At 43.9% G+C, this 20979-nt stretch overlaps 1 long non-coding RNA gene across 1 annotated transcript in view; it reads left to right on the forward strand.

The window, feature by feature from the left end:
* The window catches only part of LOC118552535 (uncharacterized), a 73910-nt gene extending 56119 nt beyond the window's left edge, over window positions 1-17791 (forward strand). The window contains exons 2-4 of the long non-coding RNA XR_004925576.2: window positions 14556-14731; window positions 16226-16334; window positions 16890-17791. This is a non-coding gene — a long non-coding RNA (uncharacterized LOC118552535). The remainder of the gene's footprint in view (window positions 1-14555; window positions 14732-16225; window positions 16335-16889) is intronic.
* Window positions 17792-20979: the final 3188 nt, after the last annotated feature.

Raw genomic sequence — 20979 nt, forward strand, 5'->3', positions numbered from 1 at the left:
AATGGAAACTCAGGGCCCAGAGAGGGAAAGTGACTTGCCTATGGTCACACAGCACAGGTCACAGCAGTTCGCATGAATTTACCTCCATTTATTTCGTCCAAGCCTGTAGATCTAGTTGGGGAAAATGCCAGAGGTTTTCTGGCCCAGACTAGACATGGATGCTGCTATTTTGGGCACCATTCTGTGAGGATGGGGTAGTGTTTTCCGGATTTCCTGGCTGTTCCCTCCTCCTGTACTTCCACACCCCACAGGGTGTAGTAGAGAGATAAGCAAGATGCGCACACTGTCATCAATAATGCAGCCTCTTCTGTCTCTGAGTGGAGGCCGTAGAAGTCGATGCAAATAGCACAGCTTGTAAATGTGCAGATTGGATCGGGGCCTCCAAGTGCACCCTAGAAAACACGGCTGCGTGTTCTTCATCTCCAGCTAATTATAACTTTATTCATTACAGTCTGGCTCATAAGATTATAGACCTAAATCAGGAATAGAATATGTGTTACATATATATTTTTGTAATACTTTCCCTCCGTCAGAAGTGAGTCTCTGCCTCCATCGGGAGGCGTGAAGTCAGAGTCCCGTCCCCAAGCCAGGCATCTGCAATGTGGCATTTTCTGTCACAGCCACACACTTTGCTCAAAGCAACGTGGAGGTGTTAATCAACTCAGAGAGCACCCGCCCCACTCGTCCCGCCCGGCAAATCAGAGCGACTGTCAAAGGAAGATGTAAAAGGAGTTATTAATCTTTGGGGCCAAATGGTTTTAATTATGTACATACAGTATTCAAATTCAGTTGAAAATGGTCTTTACAGGTTTGGTTTTCCCTCTGTGGTTGATCCTGCAGGGCGGTGGGGCACGCAAGTGTGAAGGGAGAGGAACATTGGGGTTTTTTTTTTCTTGTTTCAGAGGGCTTGACTTCTAAATGTCAAACCCTAAGCTTCAGCCCTTAGACCTCTTTTCTTCTGTCTGTTTGTTTCCTTAGGAGACAATCCAACCCTTGGCTTTAAATATCGTCTCTATGCTAGGGACCTCAGAATGTAGATCTGTGGTCCTTTCCTGCTCACCCAGCTCCAGGATCCTGCAACAGTACTCGGCTCCATATCTCTACTTGGGTGTCTTATAGACATCTCAAAACTTACATGCTCAAAATAAAACTCTGTTTTTTTTTTCCTCTCTCTACCAAAACATGGCCTTCTCCAGAGATGCCCCAGTAATAGCACGCTCCACTGTTCCTCATTAAATAGCACTATCCATACGCTTGCTCCACCTGCAAATCCAAGAGTCATTCTGGATTCTTCTTTCTCTCAATTCTCATAGCAATGAGCAAGTCCAACAGACATCACCTGTAAACTATATCCCCTTTCTAGCTCCTTCTCTCCAACGTCACTGATATTCCTGTGGTCCTAGCTGTCCTCATCTCCTCCCTGGGCTCACCCTGGTTCCCCTGCTCCCTGTCTTGCCTCTCCGTGGTCCATCATCTACCTAGCAGTCAGAGGGATCCTTTAAAAAATAAACAGTTGCACCCCCCTCTCATGTTTACAACCCTCTAGTGGCTTAGTGATAAACTCCAAACCCCTTGCAGTGGCCTCAGGGCCTCATGGGTTCTGGCCCAACCTACCTTTCTGCCCTAATTTCTGCTGTTCGTCCTATTCTCTGGGTTTCTTGAGCTCACCAAAATTATTCCTGCCTCAGGCATTTTGCCCCGCAGTTTCTTCACCCTCTAAGACTCCCCCTCCTGTTCCTAACCTGGCTGGAATCCTTCACACGTTACCTCTTCAGCAAGGCTTCTCCACAGCGGCTGAGCCTAGACAAGGAGAGAGGTGATGGAACCCCTTCTCCTTCCTTGAAGAGAGTTGTGTCCTCTCTCCAAACAGATATCACACAAGAAGGAATTCTCACAGGAGGCCCGGGAGCTGAGAGGAAGGGAGGGCGGGATGCCCACTGCTTTGAAGGCCAAGAGCGGCCTGCATGGCTATAAGCTCAGTGGTGGGTAACGAGTCACCGAGCAGTCTGTGATTACAACCCACTGAGCAGACTTTGCCCTGTGATTCTGGGTCCTGGTCCCTAGACAGAACGCATTGCCTTGTGTTGATTTTTACCATTCCTTTAAGAACTTCCCAAAAACTCTTCTCTGGTTCCCAATCAGACAGTCTCCTGCCATGGAGTTCCTAAAGCACATGGGTTCTGATCTTCCTGAGGACAGGATGTGTGCCTCCTTACTTTTCTCTCCTCCATGCTTTGCCCAGGGCTTGGCACATGGCAGGCACTCCGTAAATGAGCGGTGAAGGACTGCTGGTTGCATGCACGATTGTCCTGTGACAGTAAGGATTTGTCTTGCCTTTATGGACTTGTTTTTTCCGTAGGCTACTAGACATTGAGTGCACTGAGGTCAAGACAGGGTCTTACCTACCTTTCTGGGCTTCCTCACGGTGCTTGGAACAGCACTGAGCATTTAATGAGCTCTCAGCACATTTCTGTAGAACTGAATTCACTACTGATGGGATTATCCACAGTCATCTCAGTTTAATGAAAAGGACTCATGGTGATCAATGCCAGGTCCCTGGCTCTCAGGAACCTGGCATCCCAGTGAGTAAGGTAGGCATGGTCTTCTGACATCTTGGAAGGAACAAAGGGGACAGCTAATATGGTACTGAAGTCTCCTTTGGGGTTTTCCTCTGGAGAAAAGAGAGTTTTCCCCTTTTACTGAAGATGCCAAATGAGGCCTGGCATGAAACATGGATTCATATGTTTTTTTGTGTGCAAACAATATATCCATTATAGAACAGTTTTATATTTCCTCATCTGACTTGAAAGGGTGGCGCTTTGTATAAACCACATTGTTTGAGCTGAAAATTGTATTCTACAGATTTCATTTTGATAAGAGAATTCTGGCTTTGTTGCCAACCAACATTTTAAGAAGTCACATAAAGAAGCAATGCCTTGAGAATGCATTTTCTTAGCACGCTAATTCTGGTAGGTATCACCATTCTCCATGGTTATTTAACTTGTTGCATCTGAAATGTTGTTTCACCAGAAGCGTGTGCTGGAAAAGGCAATGGTCTTGGCATAAATACCATTTCCCCTCTTTCGTGGTACCTTCTGTGGGTGTGCCACACAGGCTGTCAGTGATGTCGGATCATCACCATCACCATCACCATCATCACCATCACCACCATCACCATCATCATCACCATCAGCACCATCATCACCATCACCACCATCACCATCATCACCATCACCATCACCATCATCATCACCATCAGCACCATCACCATCATCATCACCATCAGCACCATCAGCACCACCACCACCATCACCATCATCACCATCACCATCACCACCATCACCATCATCACCATCACCATCATCACCATCAGCACCATCATCACCACTACCACCATCATCAGCATCAGCACCATCATCACCATCAGCACCATCATCACCATCACCACCATCACCACCATCACCATCATCACCATCAGCACCATCATCACCATCACCACCATCATCACCATCACCACCATCACCACCATCAGCACCATCAGCACCATCACCATCATCACCATCATCACCATCAGCACCATCATCACCATCACCACCATCACCACCATCATCACCATCACCATCATCACCATCAGCAGCAGCAACACCATCAGCACCATCATCATCATCAATATTCACAATCATTGAGCTCTTTCTATGTGCCAGACATCTTGCTAAGCACTCCATATGCATTTTCTTATTTAATCCTCACAAAAGAGCTTTGGGGGGTGCATCCTGTTTTTATCATCTCCATTTTACAAATGGGAAATGGAGCTCAGAGAGGTTAAACAGCTTGCCCAAGGCTAGCAAAACATGGAGCTGCCTGGGCAATGCAAAGCCTACACTCTTGAGCACTGCCCAATACATAATACAGTGATTAACACCACCCATTCCCTGGGGGCTTCTGATCTTCTGATTTAGCTTTGGAAGACATCTTAGCATGATGGAAAGAGTATCCATGTCCAAGTCAAGCAGATCTTGGTCCGAGCCCCAAAGCATTATTACTTATCAGTTAAATGTCCTTGGGCAAATTTGCAACGACGTGGATGGAACTGGAGGGTATTACGCTGAGCGAAATAAGTCAAACAGAGAAAGACATGTATCATATGACCTCACTGATATGAGGAATTCTTAATCTCAGGAAACAAGCTGAGGGTTGCTGGAGTGGGGTGGGAGGGATGGGGTGACTGGGTGATGGACACTGGGGAGGGTATGTGCTCTGGTAAGCGCTGTGAATTGTGCAAGACTGTTGAATCTCAGATCTGTACCTCTGAAACAAATAATGCAATATATGTTAAGAAAAAAAAAAAGAAGAATGTAGCAGGAGGGGAAGAATGAAGGGGGGGAAATCGGAGGGGTAGACGAACCATGAGAGACGATGGACTCTGAAAAACAAACTGAGGGTTCTAGAGGGGAGGGGTGTGGGAGGATGGGTTAGCCTGGTGATGGGTATTGAGGAGGGCACGTTCTGCATGGAGCACTGGGTGTTATGCACAAACAATGAATCATGGAACACTACATCTAAAATTAATGATGTAATGTATGGGGATTAACATAACAATAAAAAAATAAAAAAAAATGTCCTTGGGCAAGTTGTTTCATTTATCTGAGCTTCACTCTCCTTATCCTTAAAAGGAAGTAAGAATAAATATTTGTGAAGTACTGAGCAAGTGCCTGCCATACAGGAGGTGCTCAATAATAATATTTGAATAGTTATTGGGCACTTACCATACCTAATAACTAAGACCTGAGACTTAATGCCAGACTAAGAACTTTATCTTCATAGATGATCTCATGTGATCCTCAAAACAACTCCATGAGATTGCTACTTTCATTTTATCTCCATTGTATAGATGGATAGATTGTGGCTTAGAGAGATTAAGTTACTCAACAGACACTGATTTTGGAATCAGATGAAACTGCCTGTGAAACATAACTCTTTCAACTAACCATTTCTTGGAAAAATCCCTTTATTTCTCTAAAGTTCAGTGTGCACACCTAATATATGGATTACCACCTCATTAGGGGGTGGTAGGAATGGAGTGACGTAAGGAAGCTAATAGTCAGAGATGTTCATTTTTTTCTCCTTTTCTCTCATGGATCCCTGCTGCATCACCTTCTTCTAAATTCCCATAATATGTTGGTTTCTCTTATGACCTGTGTTACCAAGTGCATCCACTGTTGGGTTACAACCTCCTACAAGGCAGGGGTTCTGTCATCTTTGTCTTTGGGTCCCTCACCACATCCCCCACAGAAACTGGCTCATTGCAGGCATTAACAAATAAATGTGTAAATAAATGAAATAAATGAACATGTAAATAAAGGAATAAGGTGGCTCCCCCAACAGGAGGCTCCACGGTTGAGCCTTCAGTGCAGTGTCATTGGAAACTTCGTTTGAACTGGCAGCTTTGGCTCATCACAGGGGCAGCGCTGTGGACAGCAACCTGTCTCTCCTTTGCCACAGCTGTCCCCTTACAGCAAGGGGAAATTCTAGCCAGCCGCTCTCTGATATGAAAGCAGTCATAAAGCCTGGGAGTCCATGTGCCAGAGGAGAAATGATTCACAGTCATTGCACTGTGTAGGAAGGACGAACTAGGAGGCAAACTGCTAGCATGCTCCAGGGTTTGCCTCTCGGTAATGTGAGCTTTGCAGTCTGGCCAGGAGTGAGCTTTTTACCATAAACATTCAGGGCATGCTGCTTATGTTTTAAAAGTGACGTGTTTTAATTTCCAGCCAAAAATACTATATGTTTGGATTGCAGTTTCTCAAGTTGCTAAAAAATTATTCAGAGGAGATGAAAACCTGCCATGCGGTAGAGGAAGCAGCCTGATGTTTAATGCAAAGGCTAAATCAGTTCTCTGGGAAGCACAGTCTTCTCTTTGGGCTAGGCCATAAAAGTGGACACTGCAGAGCTAGGATATTTTCAGTCTCCCATGAACTGATGCCATCTATAACCAACTTGGGTTCTTTAGGGCAAAAACAACATCAGGACAACTGGCTTGAATTTTTTCATTTGGTAGGGGTGTAACAGAAAATAGATTAGGATAAGCTGCAGTAACAAACAACTCCCAGATTCTAATGTCTTACGGCAGTAAAGGTTACTTTCTTGCTCAACTACACGTTGCTTATGGGTCAGTGAGAGGCTCTGCTTCATGTTTGCTCATAAGAGACCTCGTCACCTTGATGGAGCAGCCGCCATCTTGAACATTGCCAGTCATCACCACAGGGCAGAGTTCTGGATGACTCACAGTGGCTGCCAAACAGTTAAATGCTCTGGCCCAGAAGCAACACGTGTCAGCTCTGCTGTCCATTAATTGACCAGGACTGGCCACTTGGCTGTATCCAGTTCCAAGAAGCCAAGAAATGGCAAGATTATCCTCTCCTGGAAGGAGAAGCAGATGTCAGCGAGCAGCACCCACGAGTTCCACGTTGGGTATTAGTGCACATGAAACCACTGAGAAAAGAGATGAGAGAAATCGTAATCATATCTCAGGGGAAGAAAAAGCTTGACTGTTAGGTTTTTTAAAAATCGATTCTGAGCAGGATACAAGATTTTTTTTCTCTCTCTGTCCTTTAACTTCTGAGGAATTGTTTATAAATTCTCTCTGTACTTGATAAACAACTAAGCCATTAGAAATGAGATGGATTCTCTGGTGTGTGTGTTTAAGTGTGTGTGTGTGTGTGTGTGTGTATGTGGTGTGTGATATACTACAGTGTAGATGGTAGACCAGAAGACAGAAAAGTGCTTTATTCTATTCTGTTGCAAAACCTTCCCTGAGCCACCCAAGGGCTTAGAAGTTGTTGGGAAGATGGAGAATCTGCAACGTTTAGTTCTCTGGTTTGGTCTTGAACAGACTCATCATAGATCTTCTAAAACAGAGAGGATTCAACAGACCTTCTGGTTGGAAGTTGCTTTCTTTCTTCAAGAATTTTGGTGGTGCTGGATTTCAAGATGCTTTCCAGGTTAGACTTCAAGGCAGGCAGGCTCATGAACTGCACTCCCTCTTCTTAGGAAGAAGAGCTCTGAGGCCAGGTGATGTTAGAAATAATGACAACAAAAACACAACCCCTTCCATCTGTCCATACTCAAGCTCAAATTGGGTCCGTCCAATAAATCTCTACAATAGATTGAGCATCATTATCCTCATCCTTCAGAGGACAGACCTGAGGCCTGGAGGACTAAGATCATTTGCTCAAGGTTGCCTGATTAGTAAGGGGCAGGGGCAGGATTTAAACTTAGGTATGTAGACATCAGAGCTAGTGTCTTTCCCTTGTGGTCTCCATGGGAACTAGGAGCCTATCTATCCCAAGTTCACTGTTATGGGCAAAATTCATATGTTGAAGCCCTATCTAACCCCTAATATGATGGTATTAGGAGGTGGGGCCTTTGGAAGATAATCAGATTTAGATAAATTCATGACGCTAGAGCCCTCATGGTGGGTTGGTACCCTTATAAGAGGAGGAAGAGAAATCAGAGCCCTTCTCTCTCTCTCTCTCTATCATGTAAGCACACAATGAGAAAGCAGCTGTCTGTAAGCCAGGAAAAGAGCTCTCACTAGGAACTGAACCTGCTAGGACCTTGACCTTGGACTTCCTAGCCTCCAGAACAGCAAGAAATAAATGTCTGCTATTTAAGCCATTTTAAGACATTCACTAAGTCATTAGACTTACTAACAAGCTAAATCTTGGATGCATGTACCAGGTTTTGAGAGAATCTCCAACCCCCTTGTCCCATGTTCTTACATGCTGAGATGTCAGCAGAAGTAACACTCTGGTCTTTATGTACTTTGCTGACTAGTCCCCAGAGGAAGAGTGATTTATCTGATGGGCAAGTTTCAGAGAAAAAAACTGCGCATGCTCAGGTCAGCCTTCTCTGTATTTTCTTGGATCCACGTTCAGGGAGGACACATTCAGGACCTAGTATCATGGGGTAGTCTCCCAGTGTAGGCTCTGCCCTGTGTGGCAGGAACATTGTGGTCAGCCCGTTTACTGATGGGTAAATTGATACCTGAAGTGAAGGGCTGGGAAGGCCACTGTGGCCATAGGTTTAAAGCCATGTTCTTTAAATCATCTTCAAAGATGATATCTTGATTTCCATCTGTGTCCTATGTCTTATGTCTTGGTTGGTTCCAAACTTCATTATGGAAAGGTAGAAAAGGGTTGGATTAATAATCATTTCAAAAATCTGACTTAAGAAAATGATCAGTCACATATGAGTGGATGAAGGTTAGTATTGGATTCCCCAGTCCTTCTGTTTTCTTGCTTTCTTAAGATTGGAAAATGCTGGCTGATTTCCAGGGCTCTGTGAAAAGGCCTGTGTTTTGTTTATGTCTGAATTCCTCATGCTTAATACAGTTTCTGGTCTATAATAGCCCCATAATAAGTGTTTGTAGCATAAATAAAGTCCACTGTTGGCTCAGGAAGCTAGGTGAGGGCAATGGACAGAGAACAGAGCTGGCTTGAGAAATCCTGACACCTGGGCCTTGGAGACTTGGCAAGAGACTAGGACAGCAGCTCTCACACTGGCTCTGTGTGCAAGGGGCCACAAAGACCCAACTCACCAACAGGACTTGATGACTGATCTCCCTACCCATGCAGGTTTGGCTCAAGTTCAGGCCTATTCTGGTTAGGGGTGGGGGACTCCTTATCAAACAGAAAGAAATTTTGGTCGGGGGGCCCTGTTCTAGTCTTGTCTGTAGAGGTGCGTCTGGGGCCCGGGAGCAGCATTCTCCTCCCATGGGCTCTGTCTGATGGGTCACGTGAATCCCAGGGCTCTACCAGGCCTGAAGCCCAAAACTCTGGTCAAAGACCCAATTCCTAAAGAAACCTAAAAACTCTGCGTCCATATTTGTTTGAATGCTTCTATGCACATTCCGTGCACACATAAGCCATGCATGTACAAACTATATGTCAGCATGTTTTTTTTCATCCTTCCCTGACAATCTAAGCCTGTAGCCTTCACTTTTCTTAAAGGTGGTATTCAGGGTTGGGTTTGTGCATAGGATCTGGCATTTGATTGGATTCGGTTCCCACCCCCCCAACCCCCCCCCCCCACATGTGTGCATGCATCTGCAGCCTATAGCACTCTGGGGTTTTAGATGCAATCCCATCAGGAATAATTATCTTGTCCTTCACTGGCTATGGCCTTGGCCTCTTATTTTAGGATCCCTTGCCTCTTGATTATGCCCAATCCCTCACATTAGTTCTATACGCCTTACACGTGCCCAAGAACAATTTTTGTCACTTGAATATGGTGTCCACCTGTCTCTTTCCTCTCTGCTGTCCACTGCTAAAGGGGTTGCTGATTGAAGCTTTTTGACCACAGGGCAATGTGCCCGACACATAATAGGCATATTAGGGTTCTCCCGAGAAACAGAGCCCACAGTTGGATATACAAATATATTTCGAGAATGATTTATTATAAGGAATTGCCCACGTTACTAAGGAAGCTGAAAAGTCCCGAGACCTGCGGACGGGCAAGCTGGAGGTCTGGGAGAGTCTCCAGCTTACACCCATCGGTGTAAGTTACAGTCTGAGGGCAGAAGACCAAGGTCCAGCTCAAGCAGGCAGGCCGGTGAAATACCCTCTCCCTCAGCCTCTTTGTTCTACTCAGGTAAATGGATGAGGCCCTCCCATGTTAGGAAGGGCAATTTGCTTTGCTCATTCCACAAAGTCAAATATTAATCTCATCCAAAAACACCCTCATAGATATACCTGGAATAATAACTGACCAAGTGTCTGGGCACCCGGTGGCCCCAGTCAATTTGACATATAAAATTATCAGTCACAATCGGTAGTCAGTAACTCATTCAATTAATGAACTAGTTAATATATTAAGGAGTGAAAATATTACTGCTCCAAGGTTGCTTATCACCACAGGTGCCGACTCCTGTTGATGGCCCTAAAATTGTCCTGGGCCAGCCTCACCGCCCAGAAGCTGATAAAGCGAGGGGGATATTCTCTCCCTGCCCCTCCCTTATCAGTGCGTGTAGGCCAGCAGCATTGTTTGTGCCGAGCCCTAAGAGGGCTGCCCTGGGCTCCCACCGTCTCACTGAGACCCTCTCCACAGACCATGCTAGCGTTTTTTTGATGCCCGTCTCTCTGGGACCGAGACCTTCAGGGACGAGGCCTGGCTGGGCCCACATCTACACACCTGGTCCGGAGAAACTGTCCTCCCGAATCCCCTCCCACTCAGAGTGCACATTCCCTCCATCCACCCTACCCCTCCTTGCTAATCCACCCCCTGCAGGATTCTGTAATGAGCACCCTCCACATGAAACTTGTGCCAACCCTCAAGCTTTCCTTAGATACATGTGGACATAGGATCCAACACCAGAGAGGCCTTCAGCAGCAGGATCATTTTGCCTGATACTCGTGTCCGCATTTGCTTCAATGCACTCCCGAGGTATTTATGCGCTCATCGTCCCCCCTTGTGCGGGTGGAGCAATGGCCTTTACTGAGCACTTTGTTCTCATCACCTCTGGAGGTCACTGCCAGTGAATGAATGGTCTTTGCTTGTCTCCACTGGACCGAGAGGCCAGGCTGTTTCTGGCTGGCTGGCTCAGTGACTCTCATTGGAAACCGCATCATCAGGCATGTTAGGCTGTTCCCCAGTCTCCAGAAATGGAGTGGGGTGCTATAGGTCGGATGCTTGTGAGCCCCCCAAATTCGTATGTTGAAACCTAACCCCCAATGTGGTGGTGTTTGGAGGTGGGCCTTGGCAGGTGATTAGGTCCTGAGGTGGAGCCCTCATGAATAGGATTAGTGCCCCTCTAAAAGAGACCCCATAGAGCCCTCTCGCCCCATCCACCACGTGAGGACACAGCGAGAAGGCCGTCTGTCTGTGAACGAGGAGGCGGGCTCTCACCAGACTCCAAATCCGCTGGTGCCTTGATCTCGGACTTCCCAGCCTCCAGAACCATGAGAAATAAATTTCTGTTGTTTTTACGCCACTCACTCTGTGGTATTTTGTTCTGCAGCCCCACTCAAGACAAGGTATTCCTCTGAAGGACGACGCTCCGGCTCTTGGCAGAATGCGGCAGAATCTAGGGCCCCTAGACATTCTTTAGCTCTCCCTGTGCCTCAAGTCTTGAGTTTACTTTACGACATCTTCACCACATGGTAAATCTTTGAACCTCTGTTTACATGTGTCCAGGGTAGGGGCGCTTGTTACTGCCTAAGGTAGCGTGTCTCCTTGCTAACTAGCCCTGGCAATAATAGTAACAGTACCATTATGGTAATAATCATTATTATTGATAACATTTATAGAGCACTTCTATATGCCAAGTGCTAAGCACTTGACATGGGTTATCTCATTTAATCCTCTCAAGAACTCTGAAATAGAGTTCTTTTATTATTAGCTTTTATTATTCCTCTTTTATAGATAAGGAAGCTGACGCACAGAGGGGTTAAGTAACAGCTAAGTGGTGATTCAAGTTGAGGTGGTCTGGCTCCAAGGCCTGAGCATTTAAATGCCTTATTTGAGTCCCCCTCCCATCCCACCCCCCCACCCCCCACCCTTCCACCTCTGGGCTCTAGGTTTGCTCTTTAAATCCCACAGGCTAATCTTCTCATTCTTTCCCATGACGCCCTTCAGAATTTTGCAAACGGCAATCATGTCCCCAGATCAATCACTTTTCCGTTAAGAGCCCCAGCCCAGAACCTTCCCTATTCTTCCGAGGACATGACTTCTACCACTTCCCATCAAACTTGCCGTCCTCCTCCAGGGCTCTAGCTGCTTGTGCCCCTCTCAAGTGTAGAGTCCAAAAGTGAGCAGAGGCTCAGGTGACAGATAGGAACAGGACTCTGACACCCCTTCTGTGGGGACACTGGGAAACTTGCTTCACTACAGCCTAGGAGCATCGGGGAACCCACATCTAAGATGCTGACTCACTCTTAGCTGATGTCCATGAAAATCCCCGCTGGGAAGGGTCTCATTGGCTCTGGCTGCTGAGACTCTCCTCCCCTGTCTTGGACTTGAGCAGTGGTCTTTTTGAACCTGAGAGCCAGGCCTGACAATGGGGCCTATTAAGAATCTTCAACAATGACAGTCCCACTAGGGATTAGACTCACAAATCACAGCAAAGCTTTCCCAGCCATCCTGTCTGGGAGTGAATGGTAGGTTTGCACTGGCCGTGGTTGGCAAAATCATCAGCTTTGTCAATCTCAAAAAGCAAAGAGATGCAGAGGAAAAAGATTAGATTTGGAGTCAGAAGACCTGGGTTCTGGTCCCTGGTTCGAGCCAGTTAAACTAGTGACATTTGGCAAGATGCTTCACCTCTCACTGGCAGGTGACATCATTAACAGGTTAAATGTGGCAGGGGCTGGAGATGCACAGACCCTGCCCCTGACTCCTGGGATTGAATCCTGGCTCAGGCAGGTTACATAATCTTCTTTGACTCAGTTTTCCCCTAGTCAAAGTGGGAATACTATTGGCACCTACTTAAGAGTTGTTTTGGGGATCAGCGGAGTTAACAGATGTAAAGCACAAAGATCATGACTTGTATGTAGGAGAAGCAGTATTAAATCACCACTTACATTTATTATTTTACAATAATAATGATACAATAATTGTGCAAGATAAAAGCTCAGTGAGAATGAACTCTTGTTTTCTGTGTTGATTTACTTGTTTATATATTTGAATTAAGTGACGCAATATATGTGTAATAGGATGTGTGACATTACGTATAGCCAGAGAACATGAGTCAAATTCTTGGAGTTATACTTAAAAAAAAAACCCAAAAAGCTATTTAGGAGCATATGTGATTGATCAGAATCAGTTTTGTTTGTTTGGGTTTTTCCCGCGGCTCACACCCCTCCCTCACTAGATAAGATCTGCTGGTACTAAAGCAGTGAGGAAGGGGCAGAGGGCAAGGGATTTAAGGCTTGGGGCTTGACCTTGGGGGATTCAAGAATAGAGAGCTCTTGCCTTGCCTGTGCAGAGCTTGGGGAAGGCAAGTCTTGTGCAATTTTCCTGCATGATGGGGAGCAGCTGACAAGGTGTTGGCGCAGAGAGACAGGAGAGGGGAGACCTGAGGGGGCCTCCCAGAGTTTGCCCTGGTCCAGCAGGGCATCTGGAAGACACTGGGACAGCCAGCCCTGGGGGGCTTGTGGTTCAGGCAAGGAGTGTGTACAAGTGACCAGTGCAGGGGCACCTGGGTGGCTCAGATGGTTAAGCATCTGCCTTCAGTTCAGGTCATGATCCCAGGGTCCTGGGATCGAGCCCCACATCGGGCTCCTGGCTCAGTGGGGAGCCTGCTTCTCCACCCTCTGCCTCTCTCCCTGCTCATGCTCTCTCTCTCTCTGTATCTCTGTGTCTCAAATGAATAAATAAAATCTTAAAAAAAAGAAAAGTGACCAGTGCGAACAGAATGTGACAATGACCAGCCATAGGCCTCCTGCCTACTGATGGCTTGACACTTTGTAAGCCTGATTTGTAAGCCAGCACCTGATTTGAACAAGATTGTATTTCTGCCAAGAGGAATAGGGCTGGGACTAGGAATTAAACTCACTTATAGGAAAATTAAGAAAATAGCATTTCTTAAATACCTGAGTTTGTTAAATGAAATGTATACTACTAGAATGCTCAGCATAAAAAATAATATTAGAAAATGCTGGCAAATCAAAAGAGAAAAAAATAATTTAAACCACCCATAATCGAAAATAATTTAAATCACTCACAGACAAACACTGCTAATATTCACACACACACACACACACACACACACTCACTGATCAGATACCTAGAAGGTCCAGAATCTGACTTATTTTACGTTCACAATATTTCTAGGATTTAGATTTTTAGCATCAAAGGAATATGGTAATGGAAAAATATATTAGGATGGAAGATACAGTATGTAGTATGTGGTAAGAAATAACTAAATGTAAAGAACTTTGAATTTAATATAATTATGTCCTGTGACTGTATTGAAGTATTGATTACAAATGTCATCATGTTGTATCTGCCGTAAATGTTTCTTTTTACCTGAAAACGGGGAAAAAATTACATAAAACCCATATACTTAGTGATGTAAATGCAACACTGCATTTTCTTTATGAATTTTCACACTAAAAATCATAATTAGTAAAATATTTTTAAGAACTTTGTATAATGATAAAAATTCACATTACAGGGGCACCTGGGTGACTCAGTCGGTTAAGCATCTGCCTTCGGCTCAGGTGGTGATCCTGGGGTCCTGGGATTGAGCCCCAGATTGGGCTCCCTGCTCAGTGGGGAGCCTGCTTCTCCCTCTCCCTCTGCCCCTCCCCCTGCTCATGCTCTTCTCGCTGTCTCTCTCTCAGATAAATAAAATCTTTTAAAAAATGCACATTAAATTTTTATTTACTGGGAAATCCTTCCTGATTTCTGGGTGGAGTTGCGGCAAAAATCTGTCTTCAGGATTTGCTGTAACAACTTTTTTGAGAAAACTGTAGTTCTTTTGAAAACCCCCTCGCTCTTGTTACACTTGAGCGGGTAGCCCCTCGCTCTTGTTACACTTTCAAATTTCCTTTTACTAGGATCCCTTTAATTTCCCTTTTCCGTGGATGGCTAAGGGACCCTCCTCCCACGAGACAGGATCCTCACTACACTAAAAGGCTGAGATGACCTGCTCCACCCTGTCCAAACCAGCCTGTCACATCCGGGTACCGCAGCACCCTGCTCATTCATTACTACAGCAGGAGGATTTTAAAAGGTAATTGTAAACAACCTTTTTAGAATAAAACTTTCTATTCTAAAGATTATAGAGCTTCCAGTGTTGAGATGCTTCCAGCTTTAGACTCAGAAAACATGGTTTCCCATCTCTAATATATGTGTATCACATAGAATACACATATTTTTTTCTTTTGTAAACTGCTTTTATAACTAAAGGGTATATAATCCTTTTTTTTTTTTTTTTATAGCAATATTGTCTTTCTAACTAGTTGCATGGGACTCCATTTATATGAAACCACCACAGTTTATTTAACCAATCACCTACTGTTGCATATTGTTTCCAGTTTTCATTAACCTCCCCCCCACCCAAATTACAATGAATATCCCTGAACACATAACTTTGCATGCTTTTTGGGTTATTTGCTTAGATAAAATTTTAAGAAGAGAAATGGATGAACCAAATGGTATGTATATTTTAAAAATTGTGGTACTTATTGCTAGATTGTCCCTCAGAGAGGTGATACCAACTTACACTTAATCCAGCAGGGCATGAGAGTCTTTCTTTCTTTTCTTTTTAGGCACAATTTTACTTTTATTTATTATTTTTTTAAAGTTTTTATTTTAATCACCGGGTGCTCGTCACAAGTGCACTCCTTAACCCCCATCATCTATTTTACCCATCCCCCACCCAACTCCCCTCTGGTAGCCATCATTTTATTCTCTATAGTTAAGAGTCTGTTTCTTGGTTTGTCTCTCTCTGTTTTTTCCCCTTTAGCTCTTTTGTTTTGTTTCTTAAATTCCACATATGAGTGCAATCACATGGTATTTGTCTTTCTCTGACTGATTTACTTCGTTTAGCATTGTACTCTCTAGCTCCAGCCATGTCATTGCGAATGGCAAGATTTCATTCATTTTTATGACTGAATAATAGTCTGATATATATACATATATAAATATAAAAACATCTTCTTTATCCATTATCTATTAATGGACACTTAGGCTGCTTCCATAGTTTGGCTATTGTAAATAATGCTGCTATAAACATAGGGGTGCATGTATCCCTTTGGAATAGTGTTTTTGTATTATTTGGGTAAATATCCAGTAGTGTGATTGCTGGATCAAAGGGTAGTTCTATTTTTACCTTTTTGAGGACCCTCCATACTGTTTTCCAGAGTGGCTGTACCAGTTTGCATTCCCACCAACAGTGCGAGAGGGTTCCCCTTTCTCCACATCCTCTACAACACCTGTTGTTTCTTGTGTTTTTGAGTTTTAGCCATTCTGACAGGTATGAAGTGATGTCTCACTGTAGTTTTGATTTGCATTTCCCTGATGATCGGTGATGATGAGCATCTTTTCATGTGTCTGGTAGCCATCTGTATGTCTTCTTTGGAGAAATGTCTGTTCATGTCTTCTGCACTTTTTTAAATTGGATTATTTGTTTTTTGGGTGTTGAGTTTTATAAGTCCTTTATATATTTCGGATACTAACCCTTTATCAGATATGTCATTTGCAAATATCTTTTCCTATTCCATAGGTTGTCTTAGTTTTCTTGATTGTTTGAGTGTGAGTTTCTATCCACCTTCTCCAATCCTGAGTACTACCATTCCTTCTACTCCTTGCCCTGCTGATAGACAAACATCAAGGTATCAAACTGTTGGTGTAAATTTGTGTTTATTACCATATCTCTTTCTTCTAGTTTAAGAAATGCCTGTTCATGTCTTTAGCTCATTTCTTTTCAATAGAGGTGCTACTTATTTTTATTAATTTATACAAATGCATGGATATATGCTTAATTGTCAAATGGGTTTCAAATATGTTTTCTGGTTTGTTGTATATTCTTTAGTTGTATTTATGTTATGTTTTTGAGAATTTAAATTCTTTTAAAGAATTTTATTAGCTAAAACAAGTATTTTTTTCATTTATAAATTTTGGGGCAGTTTTGTCATATTTCCTTGGCAAATACATACAAAGTTTAGATGATAATTATGAGCTTCATAAATCTCGGTCTCTCCCAAACACTTTGTATATTAGGATGTTCTCATTTGCAAGCAAGTAAACTGATTTGCACATCAAAGAGGATCCCTTGACTCACATAAATGAGAAACTGACAGTAGTTTGTGTAGGCTCCAGAGCTCCACTTCTGTTTCTCAGCTATTCCCTCACCTCTGTTCTCTTCCATGTGTTGGCTCCATTCTCAGGCTGACTTTCCTCCCCATTGCAAGATGGATGCGAAGGGAAGAGGTGTCTCACACTTCCTTGCTTATATTTCCAGAGGAAGAAAGAACGACCTTGCCTGCAATGACCAGAGGAGAGTCCAGAGCTTCTCTCTGATTAGATCACCTGAACCAATTAGTGCATACCTGTGAATGCCACGTGCTGATTGGCTTAAGTCTGGTATGTGAACCAATCACCATGGAAGGGGATAAGGCAATCCAGACTGGTTTAGACCAGTCACCTTGGAGACAAGGGAGGAGTCAAATCCCAGGCTATTTCACAGTGGAGGGTGGGGCTGGATGTTGGGAGTGATGATTGTGATGTCTACTTAGCTTGATTCTACCCCCTGTGGAGATTGGGTATGATTTAGTCATTGAGGACATAGGCTTCAGAATCAGGCAAACTTAAGTTTGAATCCTGGCTTTATCCAACTTTGACTTCAGGGGTGATAATACTAACCCCAGTAAGTGTTATTAGGAGGAGACAAAGATCTTACGTATGGAAGCCCTGGGCCGTGTGCCTGACCCACGGCAAGAGCTTTAAAATGGCAGCTATCAGCAATGTCTACAATAGCCAAACTATGGAAAGAGCCCGGATGTCCATCGACAGATGCATGGATAAAGAAGATGTGGTATATATATACAATGGAGTATTACTCAGCCATCAAAAATGAAATCTTACCATTTGCAATGACATGGATGGAACTAAAGGGTATTATGCTAGCAAAATAAGTCAATCAGAGAAAGACAATTATCATATCATCTCACTGATATGTGGAATTTAAGAAACAAAACAGAGGATCATAGAGGAAGGGAGGGAAAAATAAAATAAGACAAAATCAGAGAGGGAGACAAACCATAAGAGACTCTTAACTATAGGAAACAAACTGAGGGTTGCTGGAGGGGAGGTGGGTGGGGGGATGGGGTAACTGGGTGATGGGCATTAAGGAGAGCACGTGATGTAATGAGCACGGGGTGTTATATGCAACTGATGAATCGCTGAACTCTACCTCTGAAACTAATAATACACTATGTTAATTAATTGAATTTAAATTAAATAAAATTTAAAAATAAAAAAATAATAAAAATAAAACGGCAGCTATCAACCTTTTGTTCGTATGTTGAAACCAACTTAAGGGCAGAGAATGAGTGCATCTTTGAGGCCTCAGAATTCAGTCAGGTGACTGGCATGGAGTGGGTCTTTAGAAAAATGTGTGTTTGATTAATGGGTCAACAGCTGCAACCTCTCTTACTCAGGAGGCCACCACTGACAAAACCCTTCTCTCTCAGGTGTTTTGACCCCCATGCTGTTTCAGGGTGGAGGGTGCTTCAAGGTTCTACATCCTCAAAGTTTCCAGATAAAACAGCTCTGGGCACAGGTAGAGTACTATACGGGGAATGGGTGTGATAACATCTACCTCACAAGGTTATTGTGAAGAGTCAATGAGCTAATACGCTTAAGGGCTTACAACAGTGCCTGGCTCGTGGTGGTGAGCCCGGAGGAAGGGCTAGCCATTCATGTCATCACTAAGGGGCAATGGTCATTAAGGACACAGACTTGAGCCAGTCAGCCTGGGTTCAAATCGCAGATCTACCACTTTCTAGCCACAAGAATTTGGGCAAACTAATTAATCCCTGTGTGCCTCCGTTTTATAATCCTTAAAATGGGGATAATGAGAATAGGCTCTACTCACAGGGCTATGAAAATTAAATGAGCGAAGATATCTAAAGCAATTCAAAGGGTGCATTTAGTAAACGCTATATATTTAACACAATTTTTTACTATTGGAATTGTTTTTGTAAGTATAGCAACCTCGAAAGTGTTCTCCCCGGGGATAAAAATGCCTTTGATAACTGGGGCCTATTGAGTGAAGGAGAGCCCTCATTAGGTCAGGCTCAGGGGACCCAGAGGGCTGGATGCTCCCCACTTAACCAGGTTTCCAGGACGGGGTATGAGCTGTCACGTGTGAGTTCCGATTTGCCATCAGTGTTGCTCGGATAGTTTCTCTCTCCTCTTCGTGTCTCATCAGCTCAGTTGTAAAAGAGTTAGTTGAAGCCAAGGTTTCTTGCAGCCCACCAGCCCGCAAGGCTGTGGCCAAGTTTCCTCCAGGGAAATCGACTGTGGAACACAGGCTGGGGGTGAGCCAAGTCCTAATGCGGTGTCCTTTGAAGGCGAGCCCAGCTTCACCATTTCAAATGCAATATGCTTATTGCCGGTCTGATTTTTATTGGGAAAAAGCAGTGGTGTACTTTCCAGGTCCCTGGGGTCCGAATTAAAATAAAGGAAGTACTTTAAAAAATCAAATCCAAATAGCAGGACTTGGAAGCATGCTGTTAAGCAAGGGTATCACAGACCTCAGAAGCTGCTTCCACACCAAGCCCTGAGACAAAGCCCTGCGGTAATTGCATTCGGAGGTCCCAAAGGCATTGGTAATGGGGGCCAGCTTCTCCTGGAGTCCTGTCTGCCTAGCAAAGCAGATCAGTTACAAAAGCTACAGCTTTTGGAGTACCCAGCAAGTGCCGAGTCCTGTGCCATATCCTACCCATCGGTAAGATGGCCACCGTCATTTTATAGATGAGGAAACTGAAGATCAGGTTGTTTTAAAAGCAAACAAAAACTTTCCTGAACTTACATGGGTAGTAAGTGGCAGAGGTGAGATCTGATCCCAGGGAATTTTTTTTTTCTTTTTTACACCAAAATCTATGTGCTTTCCATTAGGCTAGAGTTTTTCAGATTGCCAACTGAGACCCAGTAGAGAGTCATGAAATCACTTCAGTGGGTTGCACCAAGAGTTTTCAAAAATGAAATAGAGTAGAATGGAAAATATGACTGCACCGCACGGATAAAGGTAGTTAGCATTTAGGGGCACCTGGGTGACTCAGTCGGTTAGGTGTCTGGCTCTTGATCTCGACTCAGGTCTTGATCTCACGGTTGTGAGTTTGAGCCCCATATTGGGCTCCATGCTGGGTGTGGAGCCTACTGAAAAAAAAAAGATAATTAGTGTTTAGTGAAATACATACACACAGATGTATGTGTGTATATACACACACGCCTATACTTAACTATAACATATATGTTTGTACGTTCTGGATGTTGATCCCAAATATATTTGCTATTGTGGGCCACAGTCAAAAAATTTGAGAAAGCCACTGCTCTAGGACATACTGCCTTCCAGGTGGTAAGAGCTAACATTTCCTACAATTTTGCGATGTGTTTGGAATGTTTTACATATGTGGGCTTAATTAATCATTATAGCAATACTATAAGGCCGGCTCTATTATATCCTTTACTGTTTACGGATGAGAAGACCGAGGTTCAGAGAGATTAAATAGTCTGCCCAAGGTCACAAAGTCAATAAGCAGCAAAGCCTGAATTTGGACCTGGATTGTCTGGCTTTCACATGCCTGGAGGCCCCTTGAGCTGCAGCACTACACGGTCAAAGTGACCGGTCCTGGGGCGTCTGATGCCCATTGGAGCAGTTGGCTGTGTTACCATGTTCCATGGTCTCCGTTTCCCACCTCTCTCTGTTTTCATTAGCAGAACAGGCTTGCAGATCTCTCAGTTGAATCTGTAGCTTCAAATTTCTCTCATCCTCCTACATTTTAGATTAATTAACCTCCTAATTATTTAGATATTCATTCACCAACTTGTGTGCAATTCAAATCTATTACACTTCAGGGGATGTGTCTATATCGTGTGTATTCTGCAGCAAATCCCACGCGGTCAGAAGAGAAGTGGAGGGGGAGATTTGTAGAATCAATTTTTAAAAATTCCAATGCATTTCTGAGGCATCTGAAGTGTTGATGAGATAGCCCGGGTTCTTGGGTGCTTGACTTTTAAATTCACATTTCTGAAAAGCGAGATACAAAATTGATTATACAGTATGATCTCAACTGTGTTAAAAATGTATATAGAAAGGATTGGAAGGAGGTGAACAGTGGTTGCCTCTGAGTGGTGGGGTGATGGGTGATCTTGATTTGCTACTTTCGCTTTTCTCTCCCCTTCACATTTCTTGCAATTGCTAAAGAGCATGGCTTTAAAAATTCACCAAATTAAAACTTAATTTCCAAGAGA

This window comes from Halichoerus grypus, chromosome 5 (genome assembly GCF_964656455.1).
Source record: "Halichoerus grypus chromosome 5, mHalGry1.hap1.1, whole genome shotgun sequence".
Lineage (NCBI taxonomy): Eukaryota > Metazoa > Chordata > Mammalia > Carnivora > Phocidae > Halichoerus > Halichoerus grypus.